General features: G+C 43.5%; 1 protein-coding gene across 6 annotated transcripts in view; it reads right to left on the bottom strand.

Moving 5' to 3' along the window:
- Positions 1-23,257, bottom strand: part of LOC145509321 (uncharacterized) — a 403,057-nt gene that overhangs the window by 259,727 nt on the left and 120,073 nt on the right. Inside the window, exon 4 of one of the 6 annotated variants that reach the window (XR_014056005.1) lies at positions 14,088-20,578. The exons of the other annotated variants lie outside the window; for them this stretch is intronic. The gene's annotated coding sequence lies outside the window, so the exon portion shown is untranslated. Of the gene's footprint in view, positions 1-14,087; positions 20,579-23,257 lie in introns of those variants that run through there. 6 annotated transcript variants of the gene reach the window in all.

A 23,257-nucleotide genomic window follows, 5' to 3' on the forward strand; every position in this document is an offset into this window, starting at 1 on the left:
ATTTTTATCTGATGCAGGTAAATATGATATAAATATATCAAGACAAACAATGCCTCCAAGTAAGAAATGCATATGACACATTGGATGGCTTAGTGATCAACTGCACCAGTAAGCTGGTGCTGCCTAGGGGGCCAAAGTCACGAATTTAACCCCAAGGGCACGGGTAGAAAAGCTCTGCTTCATAGAGAGAAAGAACTGACATTTTGTAGATGAAAGACACCTTTGTGGACGTATGCTGCCCCATTTAATTCCAGCAACTAATCAATGCAGTAGGCATCACTATCTCCATATATAGATGAGAAAACTGAGATTTCAGAGGTTGAACCCTTACCCAACATAGCAAACCAGAAAGAGCTAATCTTGGAATGCAGTTCCCTGTCTGTCTAGATTCAAACCTTGTGTTCTCAAGAGCACAAATATGCCCTTGTCCTGGTTGGCTGTCTTGAAAATGGGTCCTCTAGTCACAAGAGGAGTCACATGAGGAGGGGTGATGCAGGTTTCAAAAGCCTTGTCGAGTTTCGCAGGAAAAAACTCATGGACTTGATCCCCAATGAAAAATAGCATCACCTTCGTCAATAACAGAAAGCATTAAATGTCAGCTACAGCACAGGAAGTTATACTGTGCCTTTTCCAGAGGAGAAATTACAATGAACCCCAAGATTCACAATAAGGCCATTATGCCCTACCCATCCTTATTCAGGGGGCCACATTATATGATTTTCATGTCCAGAAAAATAAAGAAAAAGATGTTCCACTACTAAGTCTTTGAAGCGGCTTATTGCTCAACAAGTCAATTATTTCTTGCAGACTGTATGTAAACTCAGGGCTTCTCAGGTGGCTCAATGGTAAAGAATCCACCTGCCAATGCAGGAGACGCGGGTTTGCTCCCTGGGTCAGGAAGATCCCCTGGAGGAGGAAATGCCAACCCATTCCAGTATTCTTGCTGGGAAAATCCTATGGTCAGAGGAGCCTGGCAGGCTACAGTCAATGGGGTGGCAGAGTCGGACATGACTGAGTGATTGAGCGACAATATGTAAACCCACTTGCTAATCAGAACTGTCCCCACCACTGCACTCAAACAACCCTTTCAAAATCAACAAGGACCACCACCTGTCAGACACAATGGTCAGGTCTCTGTCCCCAATAGCTCAGAGTGGAGAAGTGATCCCCAAGTCACAAAGGGCAAAGCCAGAACCAGGCATCCCCTCCCCTGCCTTCTGTGAAGCATGCCAGCTTTTTGCATTCTCCCTGTTATCTTTCAGATATATTGTATAGCTTTTTATATTACAAAGTAATACATGTATAAATGTTAAAATTGCTGCAGAAAAGGATAAGGACAAATGTAAAACCATCGATAATCCCACCACTCAGAGATGACCACTGTTAACATTTTGGTGCATTTCCTTAGTGTGTCTGTGGAGAGCAGTGGTGAGAGAATATTTTCTATTTGTGATTTTACTCAAATTTTCAGGGCCTTCCCTGATGGTTCAGATGGTAAAGAATCTGCCTGTAATGGACAGTCCATGGGGTTGCAGAATTGAATACAACAGACTGACTAACACTTCCACTCCAACTTTCACTTTCAAATGCTCAGAACACATACATATATTCATATAATAGCTATCATTATATTACATACCAACATGGAGACAATGTTTTCATCTTAACAGCTAACACGACAATATATGTCAAGGAAAGAAGAGACTTGGAAAAAACAAAACTTTGCTAAGTCCTTGGGTAGGAAGTCAGCTCCCACTCCCCCTACCCCAACTTGAACTAAGAACTAAGGGTTGACTGATACAAATACTCAGAGCGGGAAGGAAAATTGTAAAACAGAAGGCAGAACTTGACGCTTCTGAAGGCAACTCAGCGGGGAGGTGATGGCAGGAAAAGATGGACCAGGAGAAGATAGGGACTCAGTGTAAGGAGAGAAACCTGAAACATCCACCAAGATCAACCAAAACTTTCTCCCAGAGTCTAGTAGACTCACTGGCAATTGCATGAGTTTGGGGATGAAAATGTGTAAGGGGATGACAGGACACACTTTATACGTAGCAGAAATTCCAAGGTGGGTTTAGGGACTTGCACTGTCTATGGCATGGGAGATGCAAGGCAAGTTAGTTCAGATCACAAGAGTTACAGGAACTCCAACTAACATCTGAGTTACACAGGGCTGAGCATATACAGTTTCTGTCAGGTTTTATCTGCTTTTATTTCCCAGTGTGCAGTGGTTGAATGCTGTTTTTGCAAGGCTTGCCTTCGCAAGCCTTCCTAGAGATTCTAAAGACTCTCCTACCTTGCTCCCGTCTCTTGAACAGAGGTCTGACAGCTCTGGTCTAGGAGAGGGGCCACTGGGGGTTGGCAGAGACAGTGGGTGGGCTTGCATGAAGTGGTCAAGTGTGGAACAGGGCAAACTGTATACTAACATCCTCTGACAGCTAAACTAACTGTAGCCGAGGGAAAGCTTTCCGAAATGTGGATACTTACTGCGTTAGATACAGTAAATCGGTGAGGCCAAGGTGTAGAAACTGCAAACCCAGAATTAAATCTATCAAAATCTCAAGAGAGTTTCTTTCCCCAATCCATCCTACGTGGGTTTGTGCAGCTGTGTCAGACAAGTCATTAACAAGTAGAAATTGATGTTAAGGGTCTAAGGGCCTCCTGCAATATTTCAAACGTGAGATATGAAGAGCTTGAGTTAGAATGTACAACAGAAAAAAAAAAGAGAAGGTTATGAAGGAAATAGAACTGTGTGAGTGACCATCTGTAGAATTATGGAAGAATGAGAAGTGAAATATGACTTCATATTTCTTACCCTGGGAGCTTAGAATGAATAACAGAATAGGGAAGGAAGGATGACTGGTTTGCACAGAGAGAGATACTAAGAGTGTTTTATTATTGTTGAGGTTCTCAGCTAAGGCATGTGGGGCCAGCAATCAGATAGAAGGGTAGGGCTGAAGTTGAGAAGGAAAGTCAGGGCCACAGCCATGGGTCGGGGAAACTTCCATGTGGGTCAACTGAAGTTAATCAGGTGGGTAAGCCCTCCAGGGGAGGGAGGGGAAGTCAATACCTCTATAACACAGTTAGCTTCCCTGAAGAATTAATTCCTTTTCTCCTTTTCCAAGATGGTTGTCAGAAAATGCCATGGAGGGACTTAGGAGATTTTCATTTCACTTCACATGAAAATGTCATGGATTTCTAGAGTGCATGTTGAGGGAACATAGATGATCTGATGAGAACTTCAGAAGGACAAAGGAAGGAATCTTTAAATTCAGAACCCTGGGCAAGCTTTTGATCTTTCACCCAAAAAAAAGAAAAAAAAATGCCCTTTAGCAGAAGCTAAAAACGTCACTTGGTGCCCTTGTTTTTGCCCTAACCTAAAGCAAGTTAAGTATTTAGAATGCTAGAAGGAAGGAAGGAAGTTCCTTTCCAGAACCCCAGAGTCAGCTCTCTTTGACCTACAAAAATGGAGGATAAGTGAAAAGCACAGCAGAGATGGAAATGAAGAAGGCCAAGCGTTACTGAAGCAAAGCTTTAGAGCTCATTGAGTATTAGGAAGACTTCTGAGAATATAAATTCAGAGTGCTTGCTTAAGACTTATGAGGGGGAAACATAAATCTAAAAACAACAGCACATGCAACAGTGATTCCACCATTGATTTTCACAATGAACCTAGGGTTTATTTATTTTTCTATTTATAAGTACCTTTCCTGAACTTTTCTTTCTTTCCTTAAAAAAATGGCTCTGCTCCCCTAAATTACGTTCCAGTCATATTTCTCTCAATAGAGATCCCCTGCATCAGAACCTTTGGGATGCTTATTAAATATATGGATTCTTGTGGACTAGAGAGATCTACTCATTCTATTTTCAACAAACAATTCACAGGATCACATTTTACACATTCAAGTTCCAGGTACATTATATGAAAAAACTCTGGCTTTCCAGAGATCCTGATCCCCATATATATGAAAGGAAATCCACTTTTCCGTACCGTTTAAATCAAGCTGGAATAAATATCAGCTACTCCCCACCCCAGTATCCTTGCCAGGAGAATCCCATGGACAGAGGAGCCTGGCAAGCTACAGTTCATAGGATTGCAAAGAGTTGGACATGACCGGATCTGAACACACAAACAGTGCATCTCAATAGGCTATGTTTCTTAGACTAAGTAGATATAATCTTAGGTCTAGAAAAATTTCATAATCCTTCAGTTTGTCAGAGTGAGCCCTATTATGGGATGGGTCCTGCCAACAAAATTCTAGAAATAACTGATACTCTATCCATTAAATATATATACAGGTGCACGCACACACACACAGAGAACAAAGACACACTTGGGAAGTTTCCTAAATGATGATGATGCTGGGGGTCAGGGGGGTGGGTCTATATGTGGTTTTGTTGCTAGTTTTAATAACGCATAAGATACAACTTCACTTTTATACAAATGTTTTTTATTGTAAAATAGCAGAAAGAAAATTTTGAGTAGGGGACACAGAAAAAAATGGATGATGGATAAAGTTAAACTAAATATCCATCAGAATTAGATATTTTCAAACTTGCATAGAAAAAAACAGTGCTATGCAACCCTCTCATCCTGGCCACTTACATACACTAGGTAGGTTTGCTGAGGAATATCTGTTTCTATTTATTTCTATACTTAGAAAGCTCATGGCCCTTTTTTATGTTGTTTAAACCAAGGCCTTTTCCAAATAAGGCAGCTTTTCACAAACCTATTTCCCCTCCTACATCTATGTTCCCAGTGTCAGCAAGCCATAGAGGCTGCTATTTTCTAGAACTGTCATTGTATTCTGTGACAAAGCACCCTTCCCTTTACCTGAGCTGAACACTAGAAATGCTTTCAAACTAAAGTTTTCAAAGACTCCAGGCATTTTTTACTTTTAGCTGTGGGGTCTGACAAGCAATTTTCCTTCTTCCTCTTGATTGAAGCTCATTTTAAGCTTCAAGAATAGTAACTGTAATCCCAATTCTCCTTCAAAAATCCTGGAAATTATTTTTTCTTTAAAAAGCATCACTTGGTTCTTGGGGTAATATCCATATGTCTCAGGACATCAGTGGATACAGAGGCATCTGAGAGCCAAGAAAATCCAGTGACCATGAAATAAATAGTCAACTGATCAGCAGTAGAAACCTTAGGGTCTTCCACAAAAGGGCTGCAGGAAACATTTTAACCAGGCTGCTTTATAAAGCAATACTATGGGCAACAGTAATCAGATCTGGAAATCTGAGTCTCTTAACCCATGAAAAATAGTGTGGACCAAATTGCCTTAGAGGCTTTACAATCTCCTTCTTGCTTTCTCCTGAACCTGACCCCGTGGTAGTTTCTAGAACTCAAAATTTTTTATCAAATCTCTAAGAGTTGCTCATGCTGGTCTTTTTGTATGTATATTTAATTCTACAACAGAAACTTAGTACCTAATGATGTACTAGACACTGGGCTAAGCATTAGGGACTTAAAGAAGTAGGAATAATGTGTCCTCAGTAACTTACAAGTTAGTGGGAAAACTAGAAACCTCTGTGTTATCCTCCAGCACTCAGCTCAGGCATCCCCCCTCAATAGTGTGGACCAAATTGCTGTAGAGGCTTTATCTCTTTGATCTATACCCCTGTGGTCAGCTGAATTCTAAGACAGCCTTCAAGATCCCTGGTGTACACACCTTATATAAGCCATTTTCCTTGAGCATGGGCAGGACACACTCATGGATTATGAATGTGATGGAATCTCTCTCCTGTGATTAGGTTATACTGTTTGGCAAGGTTGAAGGGATACTGCAGATGTAATCAAGGTCGCAAAGCAGTTGACCATGAATTAATCAAAAGGAAGGTTATCTTGGGTGGGCCTGACTCAATCAGATGCACACCCTTAGAAAACAGGGACTGTGCTTTCTGAAAGGAAAGAATCGTCTTCTAATCTTGAAGAAGTAAGCTATCATGTTATGAGAGGGTCACATAGCAAGGGATTGGCCTCTAGCTGCAGACAACCACAAGGAAACAGAACTTAATCTTTCAACCACAAGAAACTAAGCTATGGACAGGCATGTAAACAAAACAGGACCCTGAGCTCCAGAAAGGAGCAGAGCCCATCCTAAATCTTGATTACAGCCTTGGGAGACTCTGAGCAGAGGATCTAACCAAGCCGTACTGAGACTGCTGGCCTACAGAAACCATGAGACAATGACTGTGTGTCACTTTAAGCCACTAAGTTTGTGGTAACCTGTCACCCAGAAATAGAAAACTAGTACAAAGTTCAAAACCAGTCAAAAAGTGTGCTATGAACAAGAATCAAAATGAAGAAAGGTAAGGCCATGGTGCGTGCAAGCTAAGTTGCTTCAATTGTATCTGACTCTTTGTGAGCCTATAGACTGTCGCCTGCCAGGCTCCTCTGTCTATGGGATTCTCCAGGCAAGAATACTGAAGTGGGTTGCCATGTCTTCCTCCAGAGGATCTTAATGCATCTCCTGCATTGGCAGGCAGCTTCTTTACCACTAGTTCCACCTGGGAAGTCCTAATGAATATGAAGAAAGATATGGTCATGGTGCAAGAAAAAGAAATACATATGGTGGAGAACATGCTCACCAGCTATCGAGAGGCCTCAGTTCTGGCCCCAGGTCTCCACTAACTCAGTGTATGACATTGGGCAAATCACTTTATCTCTCTGGGTCCCACCCAGTTAACTTACATATAAAATAGAGGAGTTAAACTAGATAAACTCTGTATGTGTGCTCCATTGCTTCAGTCACGTCTGATTCTTTGTAACCCCATGGACTGTAGCTCACCAGGCTCCTCTGTCCATGGGATTTTCCAGGCAAGAATACTGGAGTGGGTTGCCATGCCCTCCTCCAGTGGATCTTCCTAACCCAGGGATCGAACTCGTGTCTCTTGTGTCTCCTGCATTGCAGGTGGGTTCTTTACCACTGAGCCAACCAAAGAAGAGACCTCTCCAATCTCCAAGATTCTTCAAGCCTATGCAACTATGTCCCCCACAGGGGGACGTAGGTTAGCATGGACTGCTAACCTTCCATCCATACCACACCAAACGAAAGCTTCCTATTAGCTGCCATGAACCCCCAAGGAACAGGCATTTGTGAAGGACATGCTTTGGAAGAGTGGAGGGAACCCTGCTGTCTTTCCTCTTCTTCTAAATGTCTTCACAGTGATATAAAGAGCAAAACAGAGATACCACCAAACCTATACAACCTAGAAAGACTCATATCATTAAACTACACTCAACATCAAGACCTCAAAAAGGTCCCTGATCTCATAGCCCTCATTAGATATCTGTGTATCTCTTTCATAATGAGGAGCATCTGATCACAAGCATCTTGAAACATCACTTTTATGTATCAGATCATACAACAGCCCAATCTCAGATCTTTCTGTACACCTTGTGGCACTGAAGGTTACACAGTTATTAAGCAGGGGTGAGAATTCTAACCCAGGACTATCTCGGGCTAGAGCTTATGCTTCTTCCTTGTATGATACTTGTAGTGGGTTCATGGTTTTTATTCACATGCCCTCACCACTCAAGAAACATTTGATGACCACTCATTTATACATCACATCAGAGAGTGACCAATCATCCTAGTTTGCCCCAGGACTGAGAGGTTTCCCAGGATGCCAGACTTTCAGGGACAAAACTGGGTATATATTCCAGGTAAACTAGGAAGAGTCAGTCTCTCTAGCACCTGTGCCCAGGGCTGGGGATGCAGAACTGGAGCCCAAAGGACATGTGCAGATACCAAGTACAAAACCTTCTCTGAGAGTTAAGACACATTTCACTTCTTAGACACAATCCCATGGGAGGGACCTAAGTAGCGTCTGTCCATGTTGTCGTTCAGTTGCTCAGTCGTGTCTGCCGCTTTGTGACCCCATGGACTGCAGCACATCAGGCTTCCCCGTCCTTCACCATCTCCCACAGTTTGTTCAAATTCATGTCCATTAAGCTGGTGATGCTATCCAACCGTCTCATCCTCTGCTACCTGCTTCTCCTTTTGCCTTCAATTTTTCCCAGTATCAGAGTCTTTTCCAATGAGTCAGCTCTTTGCATCAGGTGGCCAAAGTATTGGAGCTTAAGCCTCAGTGTGAGCCCTTCCAATAAATATTCATGACTGATCTCCTTTAGAATTGACTGGTTTGATCTCCCTGCAGTCCAAGGGACTCTCAAGAGTCTTCTCCAGCACCACAATTTGAAAGCATCAATTCTTCGGCACTCAGTCTTCTTTATGGTCCAACTCACATGTATACATGACTACTGAAAAAGCCATAGCTTTGACTATATGGATTTCTGTCATATATGCAGACACTACATGCAGAGTCTGTCCTTGAAATATCTTAAAAGAAATATGCTTATGATTCTAAGTTACAGGCCCATCTGTCTGCTGAGAAGTCTTCCTACACCTGCATACCAGGGTTTCTCAGTCGTCTGCCAACCTGTGGTCATTCAAACTGGTACACCACCTGCAATACCAGAGCGTATGAAGCTTACTCCAGGCAAACTCCAGGAGGTGGTAAAGGACAGGGAGGCCTAGCGTGCAGTCCATGGGACTGCAAAGAGTCAGACACAACTTGGCGACTAAACAACAACAACATGAAGCTTAACCATTCTCTCTGTAGCCAATGCTGCTGTTTGATCTGTCTGATACCCAAATCCCCCAGGAGCAACTTAAGACTCCACGGGGTTGCTGTTGCTCTGTTAATAGATTCTAATCTCAAACCCATTAAATCTCTTATAAACCTAATGACAACACCTAAACTCACATACAGGGCTCTTGGACATCTCTTGGAACTTTCTAATTCTGTACACTGGAGACAAGAAAAACAGGCAGTGAAGGCTGTAGCCTGGGGCCATATTTACTCTAAAAGCTATATCCATAGTCAAGTAAAACCTGAACCTGATCACTCTGTTTCTAACTTGGAACTGACCATAGGGGTCCAGAGTTGAGATGGACTGGACTTTGGGTCTTCAGCTCTGGTAGACTACAAAGCCAGCATCTCCTGCTGACCTGGGCCCATTTCAGGTTCCAACAGCTGAACCTCTTGATCACTTTTTAACAGAAGGAAGAGCTCAATGTTCACAGTGCCAAAACCAAAATGCCTCTTTTGGCCTGGATATTTAAGCATTCAAACAAGTTATACCAAGAGTTCCTATTCCTAGATGACTCAGTCTGGGAGCTGAGGGTTCATACTGGAGGAGTCTCAGCCTGAGATTCAGCCTGTTCAAAATACAGTGAGATCCAACAGTCACAGGGTAGCTGCCATGGACTCTGGGTGATTGGTGCCTCCTGCCTCAACTCACCTAGGCCAAAGCCATTACTTCTTAGTTTTAGGGTCTGAAATAATACCAGGCTTCCCAGGTGGTGCAGTAGCAAAGAATCTGCCTGCCAATGCAGCAGACACAAGAGATGTGGGTTTAATCCCTGGGTCAGGAAAATCCCCTGGAGAAGGATATGGCAACCCACTCCAGTATTCTTGCCTGGGGAACCCCATGGACAGAGGAGCCTGCTGGACTACAGTCCATAGGATTGCAAAGATTCAGACACATCAGGGTACGCAGCTTCAATAAATAATATTACAGCTTTTCCTCATTTGAGCATTAAATAATTTGAAAAACGAAACTGGCAGATTGAGGTTCAAAATATCACTTTCATTACTGATAAAGGTCAAACTGAAAGATGTGGCTTAGTGAGAAAGCCAACAGGCTGGGAAGTGAAACACAGAATTTGGCCAATTTGTACACACTTCTCAGTAGAAGTGGAGAAGACTTGTTCCTGGAAGAATAGTGGAGAATAAATATTCTCTGCAGTGAAGCATCCCAAGGAAGAGAGGAGGGTTTTGGGGGAAGGGAGAGAGAGGCTACTTGCACCTGATTTATTCTTTCTAAACTCACCAATCAGGTAAATCACTCCCTTCCCACAACTATATGAGTAAAGGGGCTGAAGGGTGGGCAGGAGTAATTGATCTTCCTCTCCTTGAAGTGAACGACACGTCTGTACTACGTTCAGAGCTCCAGGTTAGAAGTGCCCTTGCTCCACTGAGACAAGAACACTGATTAGGATTTTCAGAAGGGAAAAAAAAGTCAAGCTGAATTGGTAGTAAAAACTATTAAGTGCTCTAGATGCAAAAGGAGGGAAGGGGAAGGGATGGTACTCAGGGAAGGTTTCTCAGGGTGGGGAGACCTTGGGTAGAATGAGAGAGGGGGAAATAATTTAAATAGCAAAAAGAGGAAGAGATGATATTCTAAATAAAGAAAAAGCCAACAAGAACAGAGAAGTGCAGTTTGAAGGACAGGGGAGAGTTAGAGGAGAAAGGAGATGGAAAGCTTCCATCAATCTGAGCAGCTAAGGGGTTAACGTTGGACACAGCTGGAAGCTTTAAGGGTTACTTAGCTGGAAGTAACAGGCATACACTGAAGTGAATGCATTTGGGAGCCAAAATTCCAGCTCCCTAAAATGTCTGTTCAAATACATAAAATGAAAGTGAAAGTGTTAGAATGTTAGTGTGTTAATGTTAGAATGAGTCACGTCTGACTCATTGCAACCCCATGAGCTGGGATTCTTATGGCAAGAATACTGGAGTGGGTTGCCATTCACTTCTCCAGGGCGTCTTCCTGACCCAGGGATCGAACCCAGGTCTCCTGCATTATAGGCAGGTTCCTTACTGTCTGAGTTATCAGCTCCCTTAAATACACAGTTATGCTTTATCACATGTAGAGTTCTCCCACCTATACAAATCAAAATTATAACTCTACTATGTGTAAAAAGTAAAACTTGTAATTGTTAGGGGAAAAAAAACATTTATACAAGACATTCTATTCTCCAAGGAAATGAACATTTTTGGCAGGGCCAAGCTTTTACACTGGCTTTGGTGTGCAGTACAAGGTCACCATGTGTGCTCAGCAGATGTGCCTTGAGGAAAGTCCCTCTGGCAGAAGTTCAGAGTGGCTCCAATGAGAAGCAGAAGCAGACAAAGAGCCATCTGCAAAGATAGCTGAAGGTGCTCTCTGGGTCCAGAGCTCTTGAGAATCCCTCGGGAGATGCTTGAGGGTTGGCCAAAATCTCCCAGGCACAGTTTACAGGGCTAGGATTTCAGAGAAAATCCCGAGGCGTGAAGCATTTTATAAATTCTACCTTCTTTAGTCAAACTTCTGCGAGCTTTTTCAAGTTGGAGTGTTGCCACCTTCTCCCTCTAGCTGAGGCAATACTGAGAGAAAAATAAGTCCTCAGAAATCTCAATTGAGGACTTCCCTGGTGGTCCAGTGGATAAGAATTCTCCCTCCAGTGCAGGGCACACAGGTTCGATTCCTGATCCAGGAAGATCCCACATGCTGCAGAGCAACTAAGCCCGTGTGCCACAACTAATGAGGCTGGTCTTGAAGCTTGGGAGCCACAACTTCTGAAGCCCACCTGCCCTAGAGCCCAGGCTCCAAAACAAGAGAAGCCAGGGCAATGTGAAGCCTGAGAACCGCAAGGAAGAGCAGACTCCACTAGCCGCAATTAAAGAAAAGCCTCAGCACAGCAAGGAAGACCCAGAGCAGCCAAAAACAAACTGAAATTTTTTTTAAAAAGAAGTCTTGATTGCTGCTGTCATCCTGCAGTCTAGTCCCTCCCCCACAGGTCCTCTTTTCAGGGTGGAGAATTTCCCCCCTCTTCCACATCTCTCCCCTTCATAACCTACTTTCAGCCCCTGGGAGTCTGGGAAGAGGAAGATTTCCATAAAGAGCTTCCCAGAATCTCAGATGTCACCCCAGGATAATATCGTCTTGACCCCACTCTCAGCCTCCATCACTCTCCAGAACGCACAGGGCTTTGTACGCACCTGCTCCTTCCCATCCAGTCTGGCTGTGCCACCAGAGGCTGTGTTTCTCTCCTCTGCCCCAGGGCAGGAACCTGCATCCCAGCAGGGCTGCAAGACGCTCCAGGGCCCTTCTGCTTTGATCTGCTCCTCACAGTCTGCATAAGAGCTCAAGGATACCTCTGGCCTGCAGGGCTGCACTGGCAAGAGAGTCTCAGCCTTGTCTGCTAGGAGCAAGATCACAGAAGGCGGGGAGCGAAGGGGGTGAACGCACTCTCCACGCGCACTCCAGGTGACTACAGAGCCCTCGGGGACAGCTGCACCCTGGCACTCCAGCAACAAATCTAGCAAAGCGCCCAGCGAGATGGGCCATAAGACAGATCCTCCTTCAACTCCTTTGGACTCTAGAATTTGAATAATAGGAGGGACCTTGGAGGCCATCTGCCCAGATTCTTATCTATAATGGCGAACATCTTTCTGATTCACATGATGGCCATTGGAATAGAACACCCCATCTTTCCTAAGGAAAACTCCAGCTCTTCGACTGTATGGTTCTTACAGTGAACACAATCTATAGACAACAAACCAGAGACAAACCCCTATTCTTCTCAGAAAGTCCTTCCTCTGTCTGCATGATTCCTTCCTGACTGTTCTCACATGCAGCATCAGCAGCTGCTGGTTGATTCATTTGCTCCTAACTAAGAAGGATCTCTCGGCTTTTTCTCATCCCAGTTGCAAAGCTGGGGACACACTCTGGTGTCTCAGGAGCCCCTGAGAAGTGCGGCGATTGTGTCTCACTTACAGCGATCAGCCCAGGGCACGGAGGGTCTTCTACTGTCCCTGAGCCACTATTGTGCATCTCTCCTTGTGGCCAAGACAGGCAGGGACACCAACAGCTGAGAGAATCATGGCCGTGTGCTGGGGCAGAGAACAAGGACTCTGGGTCAGACTGACCAGGTTCTCAGTTACTACCTGTGTGACCTTGAACAACTTATAGGACATTTCTAGTCCCGATTCATCCTATGTGAAACTGGGATAATAATGCCTTCCTTATCAGGCTACTGTGAAATTAGGTGAGATGCTATATGAAAAAAGCACTGCACAGATTAAGAGAACAATTACTGGCTGCTATTACTGTTGTTAGGACTACACAGCATCCATGGGTCAGATTGGACTAGGGGAAAACAAGGTCTGTATTGCGCTTTATGCTTTGCTATTGGTCTCTTCTTTCCAGCAGAGTCCTAGCAATCTGGATTGAAAGCTGTTCTCCCCAGTCCCCCGCTGATGGGAAGGGAAAATAAACATCATTCCCCTGGTGCGTTAGAATCATATGCTTGGAGAGCTTGGCTCCTGCCAGGAATGGGTCTGCTGCTCTGCAAGTTAGAGAGAACTTCTCCGTGTACGCCAGGATGCCAGTTGCATTCACAAGGGGGAGTGGGGTTCAGACACAACGCAGAGTGTAGTGGGACCAACCCTCAATGTTTCACTTCTGCTCGTCTGTATCCTCATAGATGGGGTCATCTCACAGCCTATCCCATTGGTACCAGTGGAATTCCCACTCCTCATCTTTAGCCCCTCATGCCTAGTCTACAAGCCTCTGCTAATCGGTAGAAAGTGATGCTAGAAATCGTTTCCTGAAATCGACGGACGTCACTGAGATGCTGGGGACGGATGCAGTTAGCTGCCCTCTTTGTTCCATGTGCTTTCTCAAGAACACGGGGCCCTCTGTGCAAAGCTCCAGAAGGTGCTCTCCCTTCCTGAATGCACACTGCTTTCCTCCTGCTGCTGCTGTTGAAACTGGCTGCCCAAAGGCTGCTGCTCTACCATGCTGACAACCAACTAAGCCCTGCCCTAACTGAAAAAGCGCAGGCTTTGGGGGCTCTCACCAAGTCTGCAACTCACTTTTCCATGATGGGATTCAGTGGCCTAACTCAGGATATGAGACTCAGCCACACGTGGCCTGTGTTTCCTGGCCCCCCCATTTCCCACAGAAGGTCCACTCCCCTCCCCTGCATCCACTCTGGCCTCCTGCCTACAGTTGACCTTGGTCCCAGCTGTGATTGCCTCTATCAGAAGAACAAATACGTGCTACGGATAACAGGAGGGAAGAAGGCACTACCCCGGTGGTGGAGTGGCTAAGACGCCGTGCTACCGATGCAGGGGGCCCAGGTTTGTTCCTTGGTCGGGGAACTAGATCCCACCTAAGAGTTCAGATGCCACAACAAAAGATCCCCCATGCCACAACAAAGACCCGAAGCAGCCAAATAAAGAAATAATTATTTTTATTATTTTTTTTTTTAAAGATGGAAGAAGAAAGAAGAGAAAAAAAGAAAACAAGTGTTTTCTTTTAAAGAGACAAAGGAGATCAGAGCTTATTTCTGAAGCGTTTCCTACTTTGGAGACCAGTATACATCACCTAGACCCTGCCTGCCAATGCAGGAGACATAAGAGATGCAAGTTTGATTTCTGAGTTGGGAAGATCCCCTGAAGGAGGGCACGGCAACCCACTCCAGTATTCTTGCCTGGAGAATCCCATGGACAGAGGAGCCTGGTGGGCTGCAATCCACGGGGTCGCAAAGAGTCAGACACGGCTGAAGCGACTTACCACGCATGCATGTACGTCACCTAGAGTCCCAACAGAACGCTAGGCCCTAGAGGCTCCGGTGAAGAGGGAGATTTTTCAGGATTATAAACCACATGGCCTGAGCCACTATCTTGCTGCACCATGAGACAGGAACTTGCTTTTTATGACTATTTCCATTTTCCCTGAACCTGAGCAATCAGGATTTCAGTGTGTTATGCTCCCACTCACCAGGCCCTCAATTCCTCCCACCCCTTCTCTCCAGATCACTCCGCCGGCTCTCATATCTCCATTGTGCTTTATCCTGGGGTATTACAGACCTTCACAATCTCACCCTAAACCCCAGTCAAATTGCTTCCCAGTAAGCCAGACCTCTGCCAGTCTTCCCTAAGCCATATTTTTAATCAGAAAACACAACTAGAGGTGCCAGGCCCTGCAGGTGGCTGTCAGGCTGGCAGCAAAGCCTGGCAGAGTCAAGCAGGAATTGAGGACTGATTTGCCCCAGACCAAAGACAGGAAGAGGAAGGACTTGTATGTTTTCTCCTACAAAACTTCAGTTTCTTTTGAAAAGTGAAGATATTAAACTAAATGATCTGTAATTACTCCTCCTCCATGTTCCCCTAGTAGGCACACACACACTGAAACACATAAAGGGGAAGGGATTCATTTAAATGAATGCGTACTTACATGCATGCAACTGTGTACAGGTGATGCATGGACCCTGAGGTAACAGATTACAGATGCAAGGCCCTGAGAGCCTATTTTGAGTCCTCAGAAAATATAATAGCCGCAACAGTCCCCGCCACCATGCCCACCTGCCACGCTTCCCTTTTTCCCACACTGAGAGGCCTAGGTTCACACCAGAATCTTCCTGAACAGGGGTCAACTCACTCCACCCCACTCACAACTGTTTAAGGCAACCAGTGCTGACCTCTGGGACAGCTTCTCTCACCTCCTCTGCTTCCAGTTGCTTCCACTTCTGACACCACTTCCTGGCTAGACTGGGCACCAGCCTTTCTTAGGCTTCTTAAGGCCGAGCCTTGCCCTTGAGCTAGAGTATTCTTTTAGCTCAGAGATACATTTGACCATGACCCCCCACAACTGGGATAACTAGAATTTGCAAAATCTCTCCAAGAATCCGCATTTTTATCAAGCCAGGGCTAGCCTCCAGTCTTGGTGCATTCTCAAGGATATTCAAGGTCAAACTCTAACCTCATCCACAATACTGTCCCCAGAGAAAGCTGACATACAGCAGACCTGATATTTTCATCAGCATCTCCAAGAACAATCTTCACTTCTTCCACTGGAAAATTGCTCCTTGACCTACATTCAGTGTCTTTCTGCTGTGACTGCATTTCAACAAAAATATTTTCTTGACTTTTCAAGAGATTTTTGTTTTTAACTCTCTGGAATTACCCTCAGTAACTGGTCTCAGCCTCTTGCAAAACAAAAGAACAAGGAACTACTAAACAGAGTTAACAAAATCTCAATTAGGTCATGTTTAACAGGAAGGAAGAATCACTAAAAGCCTTTACTCTTATATTCAACCCCTACTTCCTCTTCCTTAGCATGTCAAAAAAAAAAAAAAAATTCTAGAGTTGCGCAGACATTGTAGTAAAGAACATTGAAAAGATAAAAAACAAAATCACCTACACTCCCATCACCCTCACAAAGTTTCTATTTTCATGCTTCTAATCTCTGCCTATACATGAAAATAAATGCTACTCAGTTGGATATAGCTCTGACACAATATTTGTAGATTTGCTTTCATTTTAGGTTATAAACAATTTTTTCCACTATTGCTGCAAAGTCTTCAATTATAACTCTTAATGGTTACAGAACAGTCCATTGATTTGATGAGCTTAACTTATTTCATGCTTTTCTAATATTGGACTTTAAGGCAATTTTCAGATTTTCTCTAAGACAGACAGTGATGCAACAAATATCATGGTGCATAAAGCTTTACCCGTTTATCAGATTATTTCTTTAAGAGCAATTTCTAGGAGAGAAATCCCTGTATCAAAGCATAAACCTTTCATGGCTCTGAAAATATTTTGTCCTATCCCATTCCAATCAGGCAATATTCTTGTTCCCTGCCATTGGAATTTATGAGCACAGAGGAGGGGAATGTCTGAGCATGAACTTTTAAAACATGAAAAAACTATTTCTTCAAAAAGTAACCAAACCTTCATACCCAAGCCCCATACGAAGAGGAAAAGTCCAGTCAATTTCCTCAGATTCCTTCCTGTCCTTACTGAGGCCAGATCATGACCCTCCCACATTACACTTCATGGGTCATTCCTATTCTTTCCCTCCAGGATCCAACAGCAAGAAGATACCCCCTCCCTCCGGCCACAGGCTGGACAACTCTGCCCAGCACACTGAGGACAGATTTTTTTTTCTATGTCCGGGTCTTTTTCTCCTGACTTTTCATGCTACTACTGTTTACTTTCTGCTAGCATCAGTAGATTCCTCTCCTTCCTGGTCCAGACCTGGCTTATCTTTTGCCCTGACAACTCCATCATTCCACTGAGCCCTTGATGTCCTAAACATGATACCACTTTCTTTCTAGTTCCTTTAGTTTATTCAAGTCTCAATGCCTCTATCACTGTTATTTTATAGTTCTAACACTTGGTGGGGCATGGGGAGGGTGGGCAATAACCTTTACCAAAGGAAACAGAGGAGCAGATTAAAAGTATTATTTAAACTCTCAACAAAAGCATAAAGCATGAAAGGGCTGAGAGGAACAATAATACAATGGATACCCTCCCAAGCCACCAGCCAGGAAAAAGAAATAAGATGCCTTTCTTCAACAGAATTATTAAGTTTGAAGATTTCTGTTGAATAATTGCAAATTTAGGCAGCTGAAGCAACTCCAAGCTAGTGATGCTTGCCAGATGCCAGAAGTCACAGAAACTAGACAGCCTGAGAGAACGAAGGGGAACATCAAGGTCACCTGAATTGAAATTCTCCACAAACATCTGCCATCATATCCAGCTGAGGGACACTCACAAAATCAGTATCTTGCTGGTGTCAGAGAAGACTTTTGGCACAAGCCAGTGCTTAGGCAGTACTCAGGTTGAGGTAAAAATCAAAGTAGACTTCTAGACGATTCCATATCCCTGACAACACAGTGCCTAAGCTTCAGATCTCTAGACTGCAGCTACTCAGGCTTATTACCAAAAAAAAAATGGTTATCTATTTTTTTTCTTTTCAGCTCATCCATATTAAACATCATGTCATCTTTGGTAGGATTTGATGAGAATGTGGATAAAACACACAGAAATTCATGTTCTAGGACTTGGGAGCACAGTAAGAAGATGTAGACAAATCTACAAAAGAAGGCAATTCCAAGTTAAGCATTACCACTCCCTTCTGGCTCTGGCTCAATGGTATAGATTCTGCCTGAAATGCAGGAGACCCAGGTTCAATCCCTGGGTCAGGAAGATCCCCCGGAAAAGGGAATGGCAACCAATTCCAATATTCTTGCCTGGAGAATTCCGTGGACTGAGGAGCCTGGCAGGCTAGTCCATGGGGTTACAAAGAGTCAGGCATGACTGAGCAACTAACACTTTCTAGCACTCAGCTAAAAATCTCAACTCACTGAACAAAGATACAAGATCAAGGTCAAATCTCTACCCCCTCAGAGCACAAAGTTCAGTTTACCTGATGTTTTAGAGAAACACTGATCTCTTTAATTGAAGACTAAAGAATTTCCGCTGGATCATTGAAAAAGCAAGAGAGTGCCAGAAAAACATCTATTTCTGCTTTATTGACTATGCCAAAGCCTTTGACTGTGTGGATAACAATAAACTGTGGAAAATTCTGAAAGAGATGGGAATACCAGACCACCTGACCTGCCTCTTGACAAATCTGTATGCAGGTCAGGAAGCAACCGTTAGAACTGGACATGGAACACCACACTGGTTCCAAATAGAAAAAGGAGTACGTCAAGGCTGTATATCATCACCCTGCTTATTTAACTTATATGCAGAGTACATCATGAGAAATGCTGGGCTGGAGGAAGCAGAAGCTGGAATCAAGATTTCTGGGAGAAATATCAATAACCTCAGATATGCAGATGACACCACCCTTATGGCAGAAAGAGAAGAACTAAAGAGCCTCCTGATGAAAGTGAAAGAGGAGAGTGAAAAAATTGGCCCAAAGCTCAACATTCAGAAAACAAAGATTATGGCATCTGGTCCCATCATTTCATGGCAAATAGATGGGGAAACAATGGAAACAGTGGCAGACTTTATTTTGGGGGGCTCCAAAATCACTGCAAATGGTGATTGCAGCCATGAAATTAAAAGACACTTACTCCTTGGAATGAAAGTTATGACCAACCTAGACAGCATATTAAAAAGCAGAGACATTATTTTGTCAACAAAGGTCCATCTAGTGAAGGCTATGGTTTTTCCAGCAGTCATGTATGGATGTGAGAGTTGGACTATAAAGAAAGCTGAGCGCCAAAGAATTGATGCTTTTGAACTATGGTGTTGGAGAAGACTCTTAAGAGTCCCTTGGACTGCAAGGAGATCCAACCAGTCCATCCTAAAGGAAATCAGTCCTGAATGTTCATTGGAAGGACTGATGTTGAAGCTGAAACTCCAATACTTTGGCCACCTGATAGGAAGAGCTGACTCATTTGAAAAGACCCTGATGCTGGGAAGGATTAGGGGCAGGAGGAGAAGGGGTCGACAGAGGATGAGACAGTTGGATGGCATCACTGACTCAATGGACATGAGTTTGAGTAAACTCCGGGAGTTGGTGATGGACAGGGAGGCTGAAGTGCTACAATCCATGGGGTCACAAAGAGTCAGACGCAACTAAGTGAACTGAACTGAAAGAATTTCCACTTAAAGTCTAGAAACCTGCAGCTCTATTTGAGGAAAATTTCAGCAAGTTGGAAGTCAGTTTAGTAGAGAAGGGCTTCCCAGTTGCGGCACTAGTGGTAAAGAACCCACCTGCCAATGCAAGAGACATAAGAGATGCAAGTTCAAACCCTGGGTCGGAAAGATGCCCTGGAGAAGGGAATGGCAACCCACTCCAGTATTCTTGCCTGGAGAATTCCATGCACAGAGGATCCTGATGGGCTACAGTCCATGGGGTTGCAAAGAGTCGGACCTGACTGAGTGACTAATGCTTTGGTAGGGAACAGTGAGGAAGTAAAGAAAAAGGAATGGGGGTGGAGGCAGCAGCCTTATTCCCTACCATGGGTCAAGCATTTAGCCTTTATCAACTCACTACAAGGACGCTGTTATTTTCAACACTAGCAAATAAGGAAGCAAAACAGAAAGGATAAGTAAGTTGTTAAAACCAAGCAAAAATAAATGGCAGAACCACATCTGAACTCAGACCTGGTGTTTCCCCCTCTTCCCAGATCCCCACATAGCTGGATTCACACACCAGAAGGCCACTAAAGTCAACACCTGTGGGAACTGCAGAAATTCTAGAACATAAGCTCCACAGAAGAAGATAAGCCTCAGAAAAGAAAGGGCCACACATGCTCAATAAATGTTAGCTGTCATTGTTAGCTCCATATGTTCATTTAGCAAATAAATTTGGATCCCCAATTAGTTTCGCTCCACTGTAATAATAGCTACTATTCATTTTGTGTTTACTCTCCATCGGGCACCATGGTAAGTGCTTGAAATGATTTATTTCATTTCCACAAGATTTCTCCAAAGCAAAATTTATTATTCCCACTTTACAAATGAGGAAATGGAGGCTCAGAAAGAGGAAAAACTCCACTAACGTTAGAAAACCAACATATGACAGAATTAGGTTTCAAACAGATCTGGGCCCCCATGGTCTGGGCTCATCATCATTCCACTGTCCTGCCTTTCACCGCTCCCCTCACCCCCAACCTCTAATGAAACTCAGTAGCTTTACAGTCCATAAATCAGAACAGGTGATTTAGATAAAGAGGGGGGATGGGGTGAACTTCTTCATATAAAGTGGATCTCACAAAGCAGTGGCTCAGTGGAAGTTCTCAGAGATGAAAAGGGAACAAAATAAACGTTCAAGGCAGGCAGACCATCTATCACAGCCTGGGATGTGGCATGTCATTACTGTCCACAGGGCAAACCTGAACTTTTCTGGTATCCTCCGGTGGGCTTCAAAGGCAACATAAGCTCAGGAAGTGTGCAGTCCATGTTGTCAGAGATGAACAGGAATTTGTCAAATCTGAAGGCAGAAAGCAGGATCATTTGAAAAACATAATGCTCTTATGGAAGTTTTCAGACCCAGGTAGAAAGTGATCAAAGAAATGAAGTCTTGAGTCCTGATGACAAATTGAAATTAAAATGGAGTGACCACAGTTCAGACATACATGACTGGAGTCAGGCAGTAATCAAAGATCTGGTCTCTGACACATCCCTGTGCCACTGAGAAGTTGAACTTCTTTGAGCTCTACCTGACCCAAGGACACCACCAGCTGTATTTAGAACAACATCCAGTCTCCCCTTGTAACTATGCAACCATTTCAGACCCCAACTAATCCTTACTTAACAAGCATCCTTACTTCTTCCCAGCTCCAACTATAATTCTTGATTTTTTTTTTTTAATAAATTTATTTATTTTAGTTGGGGGCTAATTCTTGATTTTAAAAAAAAAATCATGTAACTAACTGTAACCTTGCAGTCTTTTGCCTTTGTAAGGCTCCTCCATTTTGCAGTGCGGTGGGACACAATTCAAATGCTTCTGTGTCTCCCAGGCTGCAGTCCTAGCAACCCCCCAAATAAACCCATTTTTATTTCAATCCTGAAATGTTAGTTAGCAATTTCATTGGCCAGTTTTAAAACAGATGCCCTTAAAGGAGTAAGAAGACCAAGTTACCAGAACAGCAGCCTAGAAGCAAGAAATACTTCCATTCAAGGCAGGAGACAGGAGCGGGAGACTGGAAGAGAGGGGCCATCTATACCTGCCCCATGGTCTGTATGTCAAATACAAACACCTGTCTCCCCCACGAGCACCTGAGCCAGTAGAACAGAAATTTCACAAGCCACAAGCATAGAGTAAATATGTAATGGTACAGGAGACCACGAAGGGGTTTGCTAGAATCACTGCAAGCAGCACACACAGCCAGCCCAGCCACAGCAGAGTCATGACCATCTGGTGAGAATGAGAAACTGGAAGAATGGATGAACAGAGGACAGAGCAATGTCACACAAGTGCCTCTGACAGGTGGTGTCCTGGGGGAACAGGGACAAACCGGAGAACAAAACGTTCTGGCTTCGTGCCACGTGCCCTCCAACCCCAAGGTCCCATCATCACACCAAAGGATGATATAAACACATGAAGTTCAGTACAGGTGTTCTTCTATTTCAAAAGTGAGCTGAGGCATTTGACTGAGATACATAGAGATATATGCTAAAAAAAAATGTAGCATGTCATGACATTTAAATTTATTAGCTGACAAACACTGTGTTATACCATCTGCTGTTCTGTGCTAAACTTCCTGTAACTAAAGATGCACAAACCCTAGAGAATAAGCATTAGGTAAAATAGATTCATTTCATATAATTGAACATAATTGTGCATGTAATGTTTTAACGTAATATTACTCAACAGCTGTGCAAATAATAGAAGGGTTATTCCCCATAGACCACATGCTGGCAATGAGATATAAAGGCAGCACTCTAACCGACCAGTGAACCCACAGCCTCACTGGGATGACATGATGGCTTGCTTTAGAAAAAAGGGGGGAGCAAGTTAAAAGCAGAAATGGAAGCAGAGCACCAGAGAATTCAAAAGCAAAGGAGTGACATTATCCTCTGATGCCCGGTGCAGAGAAAGGACAGTGGCCTTGCATTTTGTCATCCTTAGCTCCTGTCACCCTCTGTTCTTCCCAAGGTTAACTTTGCGTGGCCTCTCTTCCTTCTCCATAATTTTTATGATGCTTTCAATATTCTCCTTTTATAACCACATGCTGACTAACCACAAGGAGACACATCTCTGGTTTTACATTCTGTTTTACAATAATATGACAAGTGAGCTCTAGAGCCAGAATCTCTAAATCCTTAAAAGACTCTAGTTTTTGCCTTCTCAATAAACTTTTTCAGGGATCTTCATGTAAATCATAAATTGTCTCCATTCTATGGGTAGAATTCATTATACCCATTTTAGAGATGAGAAAACTGACGCTTAGTGTTTCAGTCAATCAACAAGTGTTTACTTAGAACCTAGTATGGGCCAAGTTTGTATAAGTCCTTTGCCTACAGTAGGACAAGCACGGAATGGCAAATCTAAGAATTAAGATGTAATGTTTTGTTCTTTACATTAGTTCTTTTAGTGGTTCACTGCTAAATGACTTTGGATAAGCTGCTTAATATGTCTACGACTCATATTCAATGTTTATGAAAGAAGAACAAAAAAATCAATTAATTGAAATGTATCTACAGGTACCCCTTTGATCAGATATAAAAAGCTTTAACTGAGTAAGCTCCAGGAGTTGGTGATGGACAGGGAAGCCTAACATGCTGCAGTCCATGGGGTTGCAAAGAGCCAGACACAACTGAGTGACTAAACTGAACTGAACTGAACATCTGACCAAAATCAGTCCATAAGCATCAAGTCAATGTGTCTATCTCAGCCCTTAATTATTCCATTCATTCTAGTCCACCCTTTCCTATAAAGCTTGTTACCATTTCTTTTCAAACCTGCTTGGCTATAGTGGCCATTTCAAGTCTGTGGAATAAGATGAGATATATATTTTTTCTAATATATTATGCTAAGAAGTATCTTACCTGCAGGCTAACTATTGTAAATTGCCTCAATATTCACTATATTATACATGTCACATTGTTCTGACTATAATATTAAAGCTTTGTCTCTTGGAAAATATTATAAAGGAATTTAACTATA

The sequence above is a fragment of the Giraffa tippelskirchi genome, chromosome 1, assembly GCF_054371585.1.
Source record: "Giraffa tippelskirchi isolate mGirTip1 chromosome 1, T2T-mGirTip1v1.2.pri, whole genome shotgun sequence".
NCBI lineage: Eukaryota > Metazoa > Chordata > Mammalia > Artiodactyla > Giraffidae > Giraffa > Giraffa tippelskirchi.